Source organism: Equus caballus, chromosome 21, assembly GCF_041296265.1.
Source record: "Equus caballus isolate H_3958 breed thoroughbred chromosome 21, TB-T2T, whole genome shotgun sequence".
In the NCBI taxonomy this organism is placed as follows: Eukaryota; Metazoa; Chordata; class Mammalia; order Perissodactyla; family Equidae; genus Equus; species Equus caballus.
The window spans coordinates 47,346,878-47,363,976 of NC_091704.1; the positions used below are offsets into that span (position 1 = coordinate 47,346,878).

At 47.0% G+C, this 17,099-nt stretch overlaps 1 protein-coding gene across 13 annotated transcripts in view; it reads right to left on the minus strand.

The window, feature by feature from the left end:
- The window catches only part of PDZD2 (PDZ domain containing 2), a 346,617-nt gene extending 329,736 nt beyond the window's left edge, over positions 1 to 16,881 (minus strand). For 8 of the 13 annotated variants that reach the window (XM_023625802.2, XM_070246364.1, XM_023625800.2 and 5 more), the window contains exon 1: positions 16,342 to 16,701. The gene's annotated coding sequence lies outside the window, so the exon portion shown is untranslated. Of the gene's footprint in view, positions 1 to 16,341 lie in introns of all 13 variants that reach the window. The other 5 variants (XM_023625798.2, XM_070246357.1, XM_070246380.1 and 2 more) reach the window with 3 other exon arrangements.
- Positions 16,882 to 17,099: the final 218 nt, after the last annotated feature.

Here is a 17,099-nt window from a genome sequence, read left to right on the forward strand (position 1 = left end):
TAAGGAATTTTCTAAAAACAACATATGCCACAGAGGTAAAATACCAAGAAGGAGAAAAATAAGTAGTGGTTTGCAACCTGGCTCCACATTAGAACCACCGGGGGTGCGTTCAGAAAATACCAATGCTTGTGCTGTACCTCCTACCAATTACAGCACAATCCCTGGGGCATCCTCATTGAAATTAAAAATACCAGTGAGTCTAATTCATTTTCTCAACAAATATTTTCTGAGTGCCTACTGTATGCCAAGCATTGTTCTAAGTGTTGAAGATACAAGAATGAACCAAACGGAGCCCCTCCTCCAAAAAGAATGCCCTCACAGGTTGTACATTATAGTGGGGAAGAAGAGGCAGAAAAGCAAATTAAGTCAGTAAAATACATGATATGTTAAAAAACTGACAATGTGCTAAGGAGAAAACAAAGCTGAGACGGGGGATATGAAGTCTCAGGCTGGACTAGGGTGGCACGGAAGACTTCAGCAAAGGTGACGTTTGAATCAAGACCTGAAGGAAGTGAGGGAATAACTTAGTTACATGAAAGAACACTCCAGGCAGAGGGAACAGCAGGTGCAATGGTCCTGAGGCAGAAGCATAGCAGTGTGGCTTGAGCTGGGAGAGAGAGTAATAGAAATAAAGTCTGGGAGGGAAGGGCAAGGGGAGGGGGGAGACTGCAATGGCCTGGTAGGCTATATAATGAGTTTGGCTTTTACTCTGAGTGAGATAGGAAGCCACTGGGAAGGTTTGACCAGAGCAGTGACATGATCTGATCTACATTTTACTAGAGTCATTCTGGCTGCTCTGTTGAGAATAGACTACGGGGGGAAAGGGGAGCAACTGAGTGATTCCTAAAGTAGTCCAATTGAGAGATGAGGGCAGCTTGACTGAGGAGAGAGGGGATGAGCAATGGTCAGCATCTTTTGAAGAACTAACCAGAGATAAAGCACGTGGAGAGGCCAGGGGCAGGAATCAGGAACTTGGTTTTAGATGTTAAAATCTGAGATGACCATTGGGCATTCAGTGGAGATGTCAAGTAGGTAACTATAAATGCAAGTGGTACAAGATGGAGATATATTGGTGCAAATTCTTGGCTTACGGATCCCATTTAAAGCCATGAGAATGACTGACATCACAGATAGTAATCGCAGAAAGAAAAAACAGGAAGTGCAAGTAATGAATCCTGGGCCCTCCAGCATTAAGAGTTCAGGGAGAAGAGAAAGCAGCCAAGAAAACTGGGGAGGAATGCTGGCTGGTAAGTGAGGAGGACCACCTGGAGCGTGTGGTGTCCAGAGAGCCAAGGGAAGGAAGCATTTCAAGGATAAAGGAGGGATGAACTGTGTGCGTCAGATGCTTTGAAGGGGCAAGGAAAAGGCTCAGAACTGGTCCTTGGATTTACCAATGTGGACGTCACTAGCGCCCCTGATAAGAGCAGTTTGTAATGCAGAGCAGGGTCGAGAACTACTTCTCTAGGGAGTCATACTCTTCTGGACACAGCTTAAAACATATATTGAATGTCTGTCTTCGCTACTAGAATCTAAGGGTGTAGCACATAGCAGTTCTCAAATAAATATTTGGTTTACTAAAGAAATGACTGTGGCTGCACAAGTGCAGTATTCTTTAGGGAGTTCATGAAATTAATTAGATGTAAAATGATTAGTGTACAAAGTGGAAATCTTTCCACTTGGAAAAAATTGTTAATCGAAAGCTAACTCTTAAGACACTGGTATCAGCAGCTTCATCTTCCCATACATCCTAAATCATAACTAGCACTGCCCCAGATTTCCTATTTCCCTATTAGATTATGTTTCTGAAGGGCAGGACCATTTCAGACTTTGGGGACCTTCATGGATTAAGCTGTAGGTATGACTGAAGTATAGTTCAGTTTCTTCTCTCCCACCCAGACATGGCAGTCTGACAGTAGTTTCATTCATTTAAAAAAACCTTCGTGAAGGATCTTCCGTGGTCCAGACATTGCACTAGGGGCTTGAGTCACAGCATCAAACAGGACATGGTTTCTGACTGAAAGAACTTCCAGTCTAGTGATATCACAGCTGATATCAGCTCAGGGAGTGGCTCTGGCTTCACCCTGGACTGCAGTATACATACTCAACCAAACCCGCAGCTGATGGAGCGCAATGTTATATGGCCCAGATTCACTCAGGCCTAGATATATACCTAGCAGCAAATATGCCAAGGGGGCTTTTAGCCAGTTCCAAGTCTTCAATAAAAGTAGAGCTCAGCAGATGCAGAGAAAGCATTCAACAAGATCCAACAGCCAATTATGATAAAGACTCTCAATAAAATGAGTATAGACGGAAAGTACCTCAACATAATAAAGGCCATATATGACAAACTCACAGTGAACATCATACTCAATGGGGAAAATCTGAAAGCCATCCCTCTGAGAACAGGAACATGACAAGGGTGCCCACTATCACCACTCTTATTCAACATAGTGCTGGAGGTTTTGGCCAGAGCAATTAGGCAAGAAAAAGAAACAAAAGGAATCCGAATAGGCAATGAAGAAGTGAAACTCTCACTGTTTGCAGACAACATGATTTTATATATAGAAACCTTAAAAAATCCATTGGAAAGCTCTAGAAGTAATCAACAATTACAGCAAAGTTGCAGGGTACAAAATCAACTTTGATAAATCGGTTGCATTTCTATACTCTAATAACAAACTAATAGAAAGAGAACTCAAGAACACAATCCCACTCACAATCACAACAAAAAGAATAAAATATTTTGGAATAAATTTAACCAAGGAAGTGAAAGCCCTGAACAATGAAAACTACAACTTTCCTGAAAGAAATTAATGATGACTAAAGAGATGGAAAGACATTCAAGGCACATAGATTGGAAGAATAAACATAGTTAACATGTCCATACTACCTAATGTGATCTACAGATTCAATGCAATCTCTATCAGAATCCCAAGGACATTCTTCAAAGAGATAGAACAAAGAATCCTAAAATTTGTATGTGGCAACAAAAACCCCCAAATTGCTAAAGTAATCCTGAGAAAAAAGAACAAAGCTGGAGGCATCACAATCCCTAACTTCAAAATATACTACAAGCTACAGTAATCTAAACAGCATGGTACTGGTACAAAAACAGGCACTCAGATCGATGGAACAGAATTGAAAGCCAAGAAATAAAACCACACATCTATGGACAGCTAATCTTTGACAAAGGAGCTGAGAACATACAATGGAGAAAGGAAAGTCTCTTCAACAAATGGTGTTGGGCAAAGTGGACAGCCACAGGTAAAAGAATGAAAATAAACCATTCTCTCGCGCCATTCACAAAAATAAACTCAAAATGGATCAAAGACTTAAAGGAAAGACCTGAAACCATAAGACTTCTAGAAGAAAACATAGCCAGTACATTCTTTGACATCAGTCTTAAAAGGATCTTTTTGGACACCATGTCTCCTCAGACAAGGGAAACAACAGAAAGAATAAACAAGTGGGACAGACTAAAGAGCTTCTACAAGGCAAGGGAAAATATGATTGAAACGAAAAGACAATCCACTAATTGGGAAAAAAATATTTGCAAATCATATATCTGACAAAGGGTTAATCTCCATAATATATAAAGAACTCACACAGCTGAACTACAAAAAACCAAACAACCTGATCAAAAACTGGGCAGGGGACGTGAACAGACATTTCTCCAAAGAAGATATATGGATTGCCAATAGGCACATGAAAAGATGCTCATCATCACTGATCATCAGGGAAATGCAAATCAAAACTAGACTAAGACATCACCTTACACCCGTTAGAATGGCTATAATATTGAAGACAAAAAATAATAAATGTTGGAGAGATTGTGGAGAAAGAGGAACCCTCATACACTGCTGGTGGGAATGCAAACTGGTGTAGCCACTACGGAAAACAGTAGAGATTTCTCCAAAAATCTAAAAATAGAAATACCATACAACCCAGCCATCCCACTACTAGGCATCTATCCAAAGAACTTGAAATCAGCAATTCAAAGAGACTCACGTACCCCTATGTTCACTGCAGCATTATTTACAATAGCCAAGACATGGAAGCAACCTAAGTGTCCATTGACTGAGGACTGGATAAAGAAGACATGGTGCATATATATATAATGGAATACTACTCAGCCATAAAAAATGATAAAATTGTCCCATTCACAACAACATGGATGGACCTTGAGGGTATGATGTTAAGCAAAATACGCCAGATAGGGAAAGACAAACTCTGTATGATTCCACTCACATGCGGAAGATTAAAAAAGACATAGACAAAGAGAACAGACTAGTGGTTACCAGGGGAAGGGGGTGGGGAGTGGTCACAAAGGGTGAAGGGGCTCACCTATAAGACAACTGACAAATAATAATATACAAGTGAAATTTCACAGTGTTGTAAACTATCATAACCTCATTAAAAAAAAAAAAAAGTAGAGTTCAGGAAACTCACCATGTTCTTGAAGCAATGCTTTCTCCAGTGCTTATTTCTGCCCAAAAGGCAGTCAATTTGATACGATTGACAATTCAAGGCAATCTGAATTTTATTTTTATTCCCCCATGCATAGAATATGAAGTGTATATATCTTTTCTCTATGCGACATGTGCTAAACAAATACTAGTTGAATGAAAAGAAAAAAAACGTTGGTTTGCAGGCAGTGAGGACAAAGTGTAACCTGTAGGAAAGAACTGAGCATAACTCTTAAAACTACCTCCTTCACATAAATGTTTTCTGAGCTCCAGAGCTTTCAATGGTTTTATGGGAAGCTACTTACCTCCTATCTGCAGGACCACCATTGTTAGCATAGCTTATGTGCTATGGCAAGACCAAGATAGAGAATAGTGGTTGAAAAAGAGTTATAAAAAATAGTAAGCCCAACTATCCTGGTGTACAGGTTCCAGCATGGATTTTAACCAATGGAAATCTAGAAGTGCTTCCTGATGCAACAAATGAAAACCGGAGTGGGTAGCGATATTCCACACCAGAACGGCACATATACAATGCATCCCAGGCTCCATTGTGACCACCCACCTGTGTGTGAGGAGGAACAATGAGTAGCTCCTCTTTGGTTTATGCTAAAAATAAAGGAGCCTGCCAATGAGTGACACTTTACATGCACAACCCTCTGGGCAAAGTTCTGGTTACCATAGCAAACCCCACTCATGACAGCAGAGGCAAAACGCATGATGTATCAAATGGCCAGACTTCTGCCATTCTGCAGGAAAGCAGCTATATTTGCCAGATACACTAATCAGCCACTATAACCCATTCTACGAATAAAAGCCCAACCTATATTTGTGGGTCTTGGCCATTCTCACAACTACTATTTGCCTGAAACAGTAGCTTTTTGTCTGATGTTTCCTTATCGGGAATGCTGATGTAATTCTCAAGATGGAGCTTATTTTAAAAAGGAGGTCCAACAAGAGGGAAGGAAACCAATAGCTGCTTTCTCATTCTCCCCAGTCTGCAACCTTGGCAGAAGTTCTTTCTAGTCCCACATCTGGCAAGAACCTGTCCTTTGGCCTCTTCCATGACTGGCTCAAAGCTGGTGACAGAGAAATGGACCAGTCTTTTAGCAAGACCCAGTGGAGACGGTCTTGCTCCCAACCAATCTAAAAATAGGGTCCATGTTCTCACCCTAGGGTTCTATTAACTGGGAGGACATGTGGAGGCAGAAAAGACCAAACGATAGAAAAGTGTTGGTGTGTAAGGAAGGCCAGGAGGAGGAAGACTTCCGGGCTTCTTATGAATGCAAATAAATTCCACCTTTGCATATAAAGATGCAACTGGTCATCTCTGCCTTTCCTTTAAGAGTTCAAGGATGATGGTTTAAACCATTAGGTCTCCAGATGGATCAGAAAAAGTCTTGAGCCTAAACGACCAAGTGGAATAAAAAAGAAATGAACTTCTTAGCTTCTTAAGCTTAAGCCCTAGGGCCACCTTTTCAGAGAAACAGTACATTTAGAATCTAAGTCAGTCTATTTCTTTCCTCTGTTTTTAATAGTCTGTGTCCTGGGTTTATGAGCAGGAAAATGAATTAGGAAACTCAGAGCTCTGTAGGGACTTTAGAAATCCTGGTCAGTTCCTGCTTCTCAGAGATTCTGTATGGGATAATGTTTAAGAAGACAGGCTTAGGGGTCAGAGAGATCTGGGTTCAAATTCATTTTTTTTTTTTTAGGAAGATTAGCTTTGAGCTCACTGCTGCCAATCCTCCTCTTTTTGCTGAGGAAGACTGGCCCTGAGCTAACATCAGTGACCATCTTCCTCTACTTTATATGTGGGACACCTGCCACAGCATGGCTTGCCAAGTGGTGCCATGTCCCCACCTGGGGTACGAATCGGCGAACCCCAGGCCCCTGAAGCAGAATGTGCGTACTTAACCGCTGCGCCACTGAGTTGGCCCCATGGGTTCAAATTCTTGCTCCAACTCTTAAGAGATGAGCAACGTCAGGCACACAATTTAAAGTTTTTGAGCCTAGTTTTCCTCATCTGAAAAATAAGGATATGTGTGGTTAGTGCCTGGAATGTAGTAAGCACTCAACTTGTTCAACAGCTTTTTATTAAGTGCCTACTGTATACCAGGCACTGTTGTTGGCACTAGAGATATGGTTCACAAGACAATGACTTTGCTTTGATGGAGTTCACATTCCAACAGGTGAGACAAACAATAAACAAATAAAAGTTTATTTCAGGGGCTGGCCCGGTGGCGCAGCAGTTAAGTTCACATGTTCCGCTTCTCGGTGGCCCAGGGTTCGCCGGTTTGGATCCCGGGTACGGACATGGCAGCGCTTGGCAAAAGCCATGCAGTGGTAGACATCCCACATATAAAGTAGAGGAAGATGGGCATGGATGTTAGCTCAGGGCCAGTCTTCCTCAGCAAAAAAGAGGAGGATTGGCAGTAGTTAGATCAAGGCTAATCTTCCTCAAAAAAAAAAAAAGTTTATTTCAAACAGAACAGGAGTAATGTGATAGAGTGCCTGGGGGTAGCGATTTTAGATTACATGGTTGTGAAGAAAAAGGCCTATGAAGGTCTGAGGGAAGAAGCTTCCAGACAGAGGTAAAGCCCTACTGTGGGATACAGGTTGGTACGTTCCAGAGCAGAAAGAAGGACGGTGTGTCTGGACACAGAGAATGAGGGCAATGAGCAGTGGCAGAGAAAGTCATTGGAGAGGTGGGTTGGGGTAAGGGGCCTGGATTGTATTCAAGTGGCAACAAGAAATTCCCAGTTTCAAGCTGCAGATTGACATGACTTGATAACGTGTTTTCGAACTTTTTTTTTTATTTTATTTTTTTCCTTTTTATCCCCAAAGCCCCCGGTACATAGTTGTATATTCTTCGTTGTGGGTCCTTCTAGTTGTGGCATGTGGGACGCTGCCTCAGCGTGGTTTGGTGAGCAGTGCCATGTCTGCGCCCAGGATTCGAACCAACGAAACACTGGGCCGCCTGCAGCGGAGCGCGCGAACTTCACCACTCGGCCACGGGGCCAGCCCTGATAGTGTGTTTTCAAAAGACCCCTCTGGCTGCTCTGAGGAGAGAGGACTAGGGGTCAAGAGTGCTTTCTGGAGGCCCAGTTAGAAGACTACTACAGCAGGGGTCCAGGGACAAGATGGTGGCGACATCAACTAGGGTGGCTGCCATGGAAGTGGAGAGAAGAGATGGATACTGGAGGAAAGGCCAACAGGGCTTCTGGATTTAGTTGCTGAGTGTGGGGAAAAAAGAATGAAACATGGTTTCCAGGTTTTTGGAATGAGGCTTTTGGTGGATGGTGGTGCCATTTACTGAATGAGAGGAGGAGAAGGAAGAACTAGCCTGAGGGAGAAATATCAAGGATTCCATTTTGATCATGCTAGATGTGAGATGCCTATGACACACCCATGTGGAGACGTCAAGTTGGCAGCAGGGCATGAGTCTGGAACTCAATGGAGAGGTCAAAGCTAAAGACATAAATTTGAGAGGCAATAGCGCATCGATGGTAGGTAAAGACTTGAGGCAGAAGAGACCTCCCTAGGAGGGAGACTAGCTAAAGAAGACCCAAGGTCAAGTCCTGGGGCTACATCATAAAACAATGAATATTAGTTGTTGTTATTATTTTCAGTGCACCAGGTGGAGAATGTTGGCCAATTATTGTTATCAGCATCTTTTTATCCATCTTTCTACCCACCCATCCCGTCAACCATTCATACTATAAACAGTCACTGAGCACATTTACTGAGAGGCAGTAGAGAGCAGTTCAGGAATGCAAGCCCTGGAGCCAGACGGCTCTGTTTAAATCCGAGCTCCAGCTGTAACCTTGGAGAATCTGCTTAACCATGCTATACCACCATTTCTCCATCTGCAAAAGAGGAGGTAGTGGGTTGAATGGTGGCCACCAAAAAGATATGCTCATGTCCTGGTACCTGTGAACATGACCTTATTTGGCAAAAGGGTCTTTGCAAATGTAGTTAAATTAAAGGAGAGGCAAGGAAGCTTCTCTCCAAGAGCCTCCAGTGGGAACATGGCCCTGCCAACACCTTGATTTTAGAATTCCGACCACCAGAACTATGAGAGAATAAATTTCTATTGTTTTAAGCCACCAAGTTTGTGGTAACTTGTTATAGAAGCCCAGGCAACCAAATACAGGGTAATAACAGTATGCACCTCATCGGATGATTACGAGAATTAAATGACTTAACGTGTGTAAAGTGTCTAGAACATTGCCTGCCCAACGGGGAACATCCAAACAATTTTAATTTTTACCCTGGAAAAATGGGTACCGGACATTGTGCTTGATTCTGAAAAGTATGAGGGAAAAGGCAGATCACCTTCAGAGACCGTCAAGATAAAGATGGTGCCCAGGAAACCGCGCAGGTGAGGGACCAGAAGGTAGGAAGCGTGCTCAGGTGCCATGTGGGCCTCCCAGGTGCCAGAAATTGCTGAGTGCTGCTTCCCAGCATTCCCCAACAGAAAATCAATAAACCCTACATCTGCTCAGGTTTTCCAAGATGAGTAGTGGGTCCAGACAGGGGTTAATGAGACCCTTTATGGTACCTGCCTCTCCGTGCGCCATCTCACTGTCTGCCCTCTCATGAGAATCCGTTCTGATGAGGACACTCAGAGCACATTTTCTGGGGACAGCTGTCTCCTCTTTTAGCCTAATGATACTGGGAATAACAGTGACCAGGGCAGCGTAGGGCTGGAGAGTGGGCATGGAAAACTGTGGAGGGAAGCGATGCCAATTTTGTATGCTGAGCGATTCTGTAATAGTATTTGCACGGCTGCTTCAGCCTTGGAAGTGAATATTCTTCACCAAGAGACCCATATAGCACAATCTAGTTTTACCCATATCTCTATAAAATACACTGTGCCAAAAAGGGGAGACGGGTAATCACAGCTGCAATCAGACATTTTATGAGTGTCCATTGGCCAACACACAAAAATGTTGAGTTTATTGACATCTTGCTTATTAAACTTGGCTCCATTCTCATCTTCTTAGGAATAGAGAAAGAAACACTCAAACACTTGCATAGAGTTTGTGATTATATTTGATCACCTCCATGCAAATATATAGTGTCAGGAACCACATAATATTCTTTGGGGGGCGGGGCGTCATTGGGAGTTCAAACTTGTATACGCCAACCTAAGATACAACGGCTAACCTGACACACAGTTGCCTCTCTACTTTCCAGAAACAGAGTCTTGTGGACTATCGGAATTACAGTACAGTACCATGTAAGCAGGACAAGAGTTTACATCAGACAGACATCTGCAAAGTGCTGGCCTTTGGTGAAAGAGACAAAAGAGCTGGTGTTTATTCTGTCTTCCCCCTCAGTATCCTAGGATCTTGTTAGGAGCGACTGGAGCCAGACAGGGCCCCAGGAGGGCAAAGCTCGCAGGCACCCTCTCTCCTCTGGACGCCCAGAGACCTCCCCTGGGAGGCAGCCCACTCCCCCCACCCTCTACTGCACCCACCACGATCCAAAATGACCCTCTCTCCCACCCTCCCCCCAGCACCACTTCTCTTCCCTCGGTGAGCAGGTCTCAGCTAGGGAGCTGACTTTGGATTTCCAGCAGTAGGTATGGCCCCTGCTCATGGAAGGAATCCTATTCTGCATTGTATCAGTGCGTCTTTATTTTTAGCAAAGCAGGATGATCATTCTTCGGAGGCCAGGATCAACAGAGTGCGTGTTTTAACTCAGACGATTTGGTTGAGGGAGCAGAGTTAGCTGAAGTCTAGTGCACGCAAAACCTGGTCCAAGAGGGGTCCACATGTTGACAAAAAAGTAACCGGGAGGGGCTCAGCTCAAATCCATTTCCACTCTTGCTAAAAAAACGTCAAAGGCTCCAATTTGAAGCATCATTCTGTTAAGGGCCACACGTACCATGGAAGCCCCTCAGCAGGCTGTTAAAATACCCTGGATCCTGTTCGGAACGAGCTAAATTTACTTCAACCTTCAGGCGAGGGATTGGATCATGCTCTTTCAAGGACTTGCAAATCCTTAAGAGTTCGTGATTTTTTAATCCTCATGTGGATAGCTAGGCATTTCAGCCTGCTTCAGATAGCAAAACTTCCCCTCTCTCCTTGCTATTATTTCACCCAAAGCTTGCGACAATAGTGTATGCACAGTCAGTCCTCTTTGCTGTGAAATCAATCCCCCCACCCTTGCTTCTCCGAAACCTCTTCATGTGTCCTAGAGTGCTTTATGAGCCACAGAAGTACTTTAAAACCTAAAAACAAATAATCCAAGAATAACTTAATCGGCCAGATGTTCAACGCTATCTGATTTCATTAGATTGCTTCATAAAGAGAGTTAATTCTTAAGTTTCTGATTCTCCCCAAGTTAATAGCCCAGTCACTGTTAACTCAATGTATTCATGTAGGTAATGCCTGCATCAAGAGGGCAGGAGCTCTCAGAATGGGGATTGTTTCCTGGCCCACTAAGAATGCGCGGTGGAGAAGATGCTATTGGCATCGGAGGGAGGCCACAGCCAGGGGCAGGCCTCTTCCCGGAGCTGGAGAGACTTAAAAGACGAATGTGTCTTCTCCACACATTTAGTGCCTTAACAGACCATCTCTTGGTTCAGCTGCCTTATCAGACCACAAAGGGCCTCTTCAGCTATTGAGTTTTCAAACCGTAAATGCTCCCAGTGTTTTCTTGAACACATTTGTAAACAGAATGCTGAGCTCTTTAGATCACAGGCAATTCGAATCTGAATCAGATGACCTACCTGGCTTCAGATCCTGCCTCTGCCCAGACCTGCAGAACCCATGGAAATGAATTCTTTCCAAATTCCATCTTTTTTTTCCATTTCTAGAATATGGATATTATAAGATCAAGAATTTCAAATTTTTAAATCTTGTAAAAGGATGTATCATTTCATAGGCAATATCTGCCTAAGGCCAAAGGACAACATAATCTAGATACAGACCATCCAGGTGGAAAATAAATAAAGAATAATTTGAGAAAATATTTATACTTCTATTTCCTTAAAAAAAATTCTGTACATTTCCCCTAAATATCATTTAATTTGGCACACATCTATTGAGTGTTTAGTAAATCAAATTAAGTGCTCCTTTTCCTTCCCTCTTCACTGACAAGGGAAAATATTTATTCAATATTTCTAAGTATAATCATAGATCCATTAATAAAACCAAGCGGGCACACAGATTTTTAATTCTTCCTCACCCACGTGCATCTTGCACAATTGCCATTGAAAACAACAGTTCCCCAGATGAAGCAACTGGAGATCGTGTTTTGAATTCCAGTTATATGGGAATGAGGCAAGTTCTCCTCTTTTCTGGGCCTCGAATGCAGAAATTAGCAAATCTGAATGCATCGTCCCCTTCCAAACCACTGAGGAGAGGGGAGACTGCAGGTTCTCCTGGCTTTGGGCCCTGGCAGCTTGACCTTTGCATAAGAGAGGGACGTGAAGTACAGATGTATTCACTGACCAGAGCCAACAGATAAAAAGGCAGACATCCTGAAAAATTCCTTAAAGGAGGAACAGGGAGGCAGGGCTGCTCTGAGAAGGTCAAAGCTTTTCATCCAAAGCTGCAAGCCAGCTTCCGTCAGGTCTACTAAAAATCCCTGCCTTCTACATTCAACTGGGCTCTCAGTGACCTTGGCGAGAGGCTTACTCACTTCTCAACACACTATCAGAAGGACCGCTATGGACCAGACACTGTCACTGAGGGGTTTACATACATACCTCAGGACCTCTTTTTTATTCCTCCTAAGAACAACCCTGTGAAGTAGCTATTGTACCAATTTTGCACATGAGGAAACTGAGGCTCCAACATTTCTAATGATCTGGCCAGCAAGCAGTTCTCTGCACTGCTAGGATTCTAGCCAGTCTCTGACCCCAATTCTGAAATCCATCCTTGGCTGCCTCAGTTGGTGCCAGGCACCAGATCCACCCCTCCTACCATGAGCAGCACTTCTGCCTGTCCATCCACGCCCCAAGCCCCCAGCCTGGTGCAGTGCCCTCCCAGCTGTCAGCAGGCACCCCTCCTGTTTGACCAAGCCCAGTACATCCCTCCGGCTATATCGCAGGCTCCCTCTCCAGCACCTCGCCCAACCTCTGCTTCCCTCCTACCTTCCAGGGAAGGCAGATGCCAGCTTTTTTCTTTCACTGCACCTGCTCCTGATTGGCCTCTTCCCTCCCAAACATCCCTTATATTGTCTCTATCCTCTCCCACAGCTCTTTTGTTTACCAAGCATGCCTGGAAGGGGGAATTTAGGGACTCTCCTGAATAAACCTTTCCACAACGCTACCACCTCCTCAAAATACTCTCTGGATTATTTTGAACCGCACGCTTCTGGATCCAGTATCTTACCCCCGACCATCTTGGCAATCACTCTCTTTCATCCCTTGGCTTCCAGGACCATCCTTTACAGACACTGTTCTCAGTCTTTGTCAATGACTTTCCTATCCTCTTCCTGGGATGCTTGACCTTCTCAGACATTCCTGCCTCTCTGTGTCCACCTGCATCCCTCAGGGGCTTGCCTGCCTAGCATCCCACTTTGTCCTATGGAGACACTTCTGAGGGCTAAAGAAGGAGGCTAAAAAATGTCAAGTCTCCAAGTCTGTCTTATTAAAGAGATGAGGCCTCTCTTTGAGTTTGGTCTTGACCTTTTGTGGGTTCGTCTTCTTTGGGATGTATCCCCTTGTGGTTGATGCAGTAAGAGGGACCTGGGGCCACCTTCCAACTGGACATCCGCCTCCCTTTGTGGTCTAAGTTACTTAGGCCACATGATCTAGGCCAGGGGAGTATCCCAGCTCTGTGTTATCTTGTCCGGCCCACCAGGCCTGGAATGTCCTAGTCAGGATTGCGACAACACCCTAGAGTCCAATCAGCTTGTGGGGAGGGGAGGTGGACTGGAGTGTTGCTTCTGCCTCTCTCCTTGAGGAAGTTGATGGGCAACTACCTGGAGGAGGCCTTATCTGGGCATGAATAAGATAAGGTCCCAAAGAGGCAGGCCCAGGGCAGCACATGAGTGTGCAAACAGGCTCTGCAGCGTGAGGTCCAAATGTAAGACTGCTCCACATCCCCTGAGAGAGAGAGGCAGAGGATTCACAGAGGAGGAGGAGGCCATTGACCTGGAGCTTAAAGAATCAGAAGTGGTTTATCAAGAGGACCAGGGGAGAAAGATTATTCCAGGACCTCACCCCTCCCACTACCACCCAAGAGAAACAGCACTGTAGAGGCAGAGAGTAAGACAGGTCAGAGGTCGACAGCTCGTGTGTATATGTGCGTGTGTGTGTATGCCCGTGTGCATTTGTGAGCGAGCGCACGCGTGTGGGGGACACGGCAGGAGAGCAGTTTGAAGAGGGACATTGGACTTGGAATTTATCCCACAGGTACATGGAGCCATCGATAGGTTTTACAGGGAGAGGTAATCAACAGACCTTGACGACTGATTAGATATGGGAGGAGCCAGAAGGAGAAGTCTGGAAGGATTTCTGCAGGCTTCTGGTTTGTTGACTATCAAAACTCCAAACCCCTTATTTCCATCAGCTGTGTATTCCCTCTCCTAACCTGCAGGGGATCTTCGTCTCTTCTTTACTCCAAACCCATGCAGTGCCCCCACTTCAAGTCCGTGTCTCATGAGCCTTTCCCTTCTTCCTAGCCTGCCCCTACCCACCAGCTCAGGCCCCCATCACCTCCTGCCGCCCATCTTATTACAATAACCTCACTAGGCTCCTCCTCACCTCTCATCTCTCCCTAGTCCCAACTCCTTCTGCAAGAGATCAGATTAATCACCTTAAAGCACACAGCTGATTATGACAATCCCTTGCTCAGAAATCCCCAATATTTCCCTGCCAGCTGCAGAGCTAAGTTCCTCCAAGTCCTTAGCTCAGTCTCTTTTTCCATCAGCCCCCTAGGACTGCCTCCTGACTCAGGATCTCCCTGGACTGTCCTCCACAAAGCCTTTCAGATCTCCTCAGTCAAGAGCGATTTCTGGCTCCTCCATACACCTAAAGTGTTTTATCTGGACCACTCCTCAGGTACTTGATTCGTTAGATCATCTCTCCAATCCTTCATCTGACAAATACAGGGCGCCTCTTCCAGGCCACATGTGCACTGGTTTGTATCAGAGCTCTCAGGATACTTATCTCACCTCTCCTGACAGACTGAAACTCTGACAGCAAGGAGGAAGCCTCTTTCATCTACCCGCATCCCCGGAAAGTGCTAAGCCCCTGTGCACAGCAAACCGCAGGTACTCCAAAAATAAAATGATTGAAATGAATAGAGAAATTATCATAAGTTTCCTGAAATAGTAAACTGCCTTAAGTGCATGCAAAATCAATTTCAATGATAGCGATTTAAAGTATAATTCAATATTTGTCCAGGAGCGTATTAACTACATCAAGGGAGGTACATTTATATAGTTTACATGGTTCTGATTCTTTATCTCTCAGCACCTGCCATCCCCCTACTCCTGCATTCCCACTCACCACCCACCCACCGCCCCCCCGCCCGCACACACACCCTCCTCACACCACTATGCGGTTATTAGCGGAGGAGCGGTTCTTGGCCCATTCTAATGGAAGAAGGAACTGCTGAAGCTAGAATAACCACCTACAGCCAGGATTGTGTTCTGAGACATTCTATCCTGCCCCACACACCGCACCTGCCAACCTGTACCTACTTGATCCCCATCCAAAAGTCACAGACCAGAAGAGCTGGCCCTGTAGAAATACTGGGCCCCTAGAGCCCAAGTCCAGAGCAGGCTGAGTGTGGCAGACACCCACTGGGGAAGGACCAGCAGCACGGAAGGTCCAGGGGAGCTCTCTGTAAAAGCAGATCCAGAGTATCACTTTCTGCAGTCACTCAGCAACCACCTCCAGCAGCTTCACCATGATTTGTCAAGGAAAACACATCCACCCAAGGCGCCCTACCTCTGTGGGAGGCGAAGCCCTGCCAGCTGCAAGAGACAGATGCAGCTTCCTCCCCCAACACCCGCCTCCAGTCCCAGCCAGGTCTGCAGCGCTGGAATGCCCTCATGCCTGCCATTCCAGTCTGAGAGCAGCCCATGCCAGACCCTGTCCTCTTCACACTCCCTTATCAAAGTCCCCACACGGATCAGGGCTGCTGAGGACAGGCTGCTGGCAAACTCCAGCCAGGGACCCTGGACCCTCCCCCTGCTCAGTTCAGCACTGCAGAAAGACAAGGAGCCCAAAGACCTAAAACGTCAACGCAAACCCAACGCAGACCTGAGAGAGAGAGAGACGGACAGAAGTGAAGGAGGCCAGTTTTAGGAGGAACTCGACTTCAAAGGGAGGGCAGGATTTCCCCATCGGCACGTTCTCCAGCTCCCTGGCAGATGCCAATATCCCCCCAAAGATGCCCTTGCTCTTTGCGCGCGCCCCTCGGCTCGCTCGCTGCGCTCGTCTCTTCCCCTGGCAGAGAGCCGGCGAGAGAAGAGGAAGCGCGGGAGATGGACCCCAAAGCAGCACCTGAGGCCCCAGCACCTGAGTACCTCCGCCCGGAGGGGGTTACCTGGCGACGGCCCAGGGATGGGCACCTGGGCGCGCACCCAGGCAGGGGTTCCTGGCCCTTCCGAGCGTGCTCAGCAGTGCGTCTCGGGTTGTCCCGATGTCCCCGGCCCGCTCTGTCCGGCCCTCTTCCCGCGGCCGCGTCCTCCCCGCCCCCGTCCGGATGCAAGGGGAGTTTGCGCCGCCTAATGTGGGACCTGGCTTGGGAGCCCCCACTCACCGCCTTGCCGGGGCAGGATTCCAGCACCTGGATTTGTCACTAAACTTTCCCAGGCGCACACGGTCTCGGGGGATGCCACCTCCCACCCCCACCCCCACCCCCATCCGAAGCCCCAGGTCCCGGCCGCAGCGGGGCTGTCGCTTCACCTGCTCGCGGCTCTTCCGAGGCTCCTGCTGCTCCTCGCGCGTCCGGACTCAGGCGCCGCCCGGTGGGACCCTGCGCCGCTGCCGCCGCTGCTGCCACCGCCAGCGCCACCGCCGGTGCCGCCGCCGCGCCTACCCGGAGCTGCAGCGTCGCCGTTCGCCCGCAGCCGCGGGAGGCGCAATCCTGGGCGCCTGCGGCACGGCCCGCGGCTCGGCGGGTCCCCGCAGCCGCCACCCCACTGCGTCCCCCTGCCCGGGACCCGCACGCACCGGCGCTAGGAGTGTGCTGCTCGCCCGACTCTCCCAGCTGCGACGCGCTGGGGATCCACCGAGCCTCCAGGATGGGCGGGGATTCCCTCCCTCTGGTAGATTCGAGGGGCGGGAACTCCCTTCCTGGAGTGACAGGGACGGGGGGCGGGGATCCCCCTGGAGGAATGACAAGGTGGGCGGGGATTCCCCCCCGAACGAGGTACACCGCAGGCAGGGCGTCCCTCTGGGTGAACCAGGAGTCCTAGTGCGCTGGCTTCAGAAACCTGGGAATCCTGGGAGGAAAGGATCCAGGGAGTGGGCAGCTCGGAATTTCCAGATGGAGGGGCTTGGGGCGCCACCTAGGTGGAGGAGAGAGAGCTGGGGGACTTGAAGTCGCCTTTGCATAGCACTTTACGTAGCGTGGAGAAAATGTCAACTGCCTTATAAAAGAATGGGGCGGGGCGGCGGGGCCAACGGTGACGAGAGAAGGACTAACGACCCACCCTAAGCCC